General features: G+C 42.3%; 1 long non-coding RNA gene across 1 annotated transcript in view; it reads left to right on the top strand.

Annotated features, from left to right (window-relative positions):
* Nucleotides 1-1,601: 1,601 nt before the first annotated feature.
* LOC118477813 overlaps nucleotides 1,602-2,500 on the top strand; it is an 8,847-nt gene continuing 7,948 nt past the window's right edge. The window contains exon 1 of the long non-coding RNA XR_004858618.1: nucleotides 1,602-1,736. This is a non-coding gene — a long non-coding RNA (uncharacterized LOC118477813). The remainder of the gene's footprint in view (nucleotides 1,737-2,500) is intronic.

Below are 2,500 nucleotides of genomic sequence, written 5' to 3'. Positions count from 1 at the left end.
AGATACCAATCAAGCACTATCTTGTGTTTACAATGTGTTGAGTGATACATGTGTATATATCAATTCCAACAGCAAACATGTCTGTTATTTCTTCGGAAATGCACTATGCATCTTATCATGAAAAACCGAGATGAAAGAATTAATTGTTGTTTTAGATACCCGTAGCAAAGTCCCAAATAAGCCTCGGCCTTGCGAACTCTTTTGTCTCCTCATGTTATATCTCACTGCTTTGAACTCTGTACTAGAGATAATTATAATCGGATTATAAGAGACTTTTTAATTTTCAGAGGTGCGCCATGGTCGATCTCTTCGCTGTGTCTAAATCTATGGATTAAAATGCTTCTTCGGCACTTCTTCTGAAAGTCAAGTCCTTCTTACCTATGCGTTTAACGACATCCACACCTTTATTTCATCACTTGTCATCTATAAATTTCTGACCTCATCATGATGGCCCTGTGCTAACGGGTAAGAAAAGATGGACTGTTGTTGGCTGACCAGATACCGGTATGTTGTAGAGCATTTCAGACGCAAAGAAAAATGTTCCTGGTCTTCAAAATGTGAGTGTACATGTCGCCAGTGTCCACTCTCTTGATAATTAATGTAGATCTAGTCCTGTTTGGTATGTTGTGAAATGGCAAGTAGACCTGTACGTGTAATAGGCCCTTTAGTTTAGGCCAGTCCGTCCGCCCCTACCTGTAGCTTATCGTTATCTCAGGAGATCCAGCTAAATTTAACCAAAGATTCTCTACTACTAGATCTACCAGTAGTGAATTTTTGATGAAACTGTCTTGAGTGTTGCCTTCTTTTAATATTACGCTTACTGTATCTTGAAATAAGTTGCAACATTGCGAGATACGTTATCACGTATCACCCCAGAAGAAAGCAGTAGAGATTTGAGGCCACTCGACACTCGCTAACTGCACGGGGAGTTGACAAAACAGAACGTTCACCCCGGCACCGCATTTGGTTGTAACCTAGACGGTCAGAGAACGTATCAGAACGTAAAGGTTGTAACTAAAACTTAAGTTACAAATAATCTTGTATAATGTCTGTAAATCTTAACTTACACACAGCACAAAACACAATGCCACCCACTGTACGCAGAAGAAAAGTATGGTTTAAGGCAAGATAACCATGATCTGACACGGCCATAATTTGGTTACCGTACTAGTATGTTGTCTTTGGATTATAGAGTAGCAGTACATTTAAAATGTGCCTTTTGGCCTATAGACTTTCTTAAGTTACCCCCCCCCCCCACGTTCAGTTAAAACGTTCGGTTAGTTGTCCGGTCCTCTTTGTGATAAGAAAATTACACATTATGCTATCTCTACAAAATACCCCTTCTTTGTAAATATTTTATGTCAACGTTTTATGTTTGAGGTGCATGCCGCATGCTGTAAATCCGAAATCCCTTATTGTTTTTTTAAAAAAACCCTTTAGGCTTACATCAAAGAAAACGTGTCAGAACCTTCGTTTGTAGTAACCTTTATGAATGGACTTTTAGATTATGTTGGTCATTCAACTTTTAGACCCGTACGCAAAGATCTGAACAGATTAAACAAAGCGATTTCATTTTATCGTGTTTTAACCCGCAGTCTGACGAAAGTGAACAAGCTATAGTCTTGAGTCAAGAGCTCGTGGCACTGCTGTCCCCCCACGTAAACGAACATGGGCTGCATGTGCCCACTCTGGGACGTGGAACCTCAAGGGCAAGACATGCGCAGTTCAACAGACGGGTGAGTACGTTTCGAGACTCACGGTCTCGGCGGTCTGAGGGGGGAAATCTTCAGGCTTGCACCAAGGAGCTTAGAACCACTGTAAACTCATTGGCTTGCATTGAAATATGGGGGCAGGTTGGCATTACTCATAATATATTGTATTAAGAGTTCGAGGGGAGCGGGGTGGAGGCTCAGGTTGTTCATGTAAATGGGGCACGCCGGCCATGCCAATGAGTGTTAAAAGTTTAAAAGGCCCATCATGTCTGACACGTGTGACGTCACTGCTGCGATCTCTAGTATTATAATAGATCTAACCTCTTTGGGTCTGGGGGTGTCATCTCTGGCTCAGAGGTTGAAGTGCAATATGACCCTGTAGCACTCACGGTCGCCAGCTGCCGTTCCACATTCTGATTTCCCCAGGCCAGTCCTGTGAGACACCTGAAGGCGGTTTTTAATGTAGGGCCCAAAATAGAGAAACTTTAAATTCAGTAATAAAAGAAGTTTTGGAAAAAAATTTACATGTATTATTGTTTGGTCGCTGGCCTGTAGAAGTGACATGCACAGTTTCGTGAGCGTAGGTGAATTAATAAATGAGATACATTTTTTTTACAAATCGCAGGCAGACGAAAATGAACAAGCTATAGACAGGGATAGGCCAAGCCCTCGGATATCTTAGAAAGATAGGCTAGGCCCAAGGAGCTTAGAACTAATGGAGCCTCCTCTCTCTCTTCGCGGCGCCGCGAGCAGTACGCCGCGTTGGGGGATCAAATATGGCCACCGAG

The sequence above is a fragment of the Aplysia californica genome, unplaced genomic scaffold, assembly GCF_000002075.1.
Source record: "Aplysia californica isolate F4 #8 unplaced genomic scaffold, AplCal3.0 scaffold00228, whole genome shotgun sequence".
NCBI lineage: Eukaryota > Metazoa > Mollusca > Gastropoda > Aplysiida > Aplysiidae > Aplysia > Aplysia californica.
This window is presented reverse-complemented; position numbering and strand designations above follow the sequence as displayed.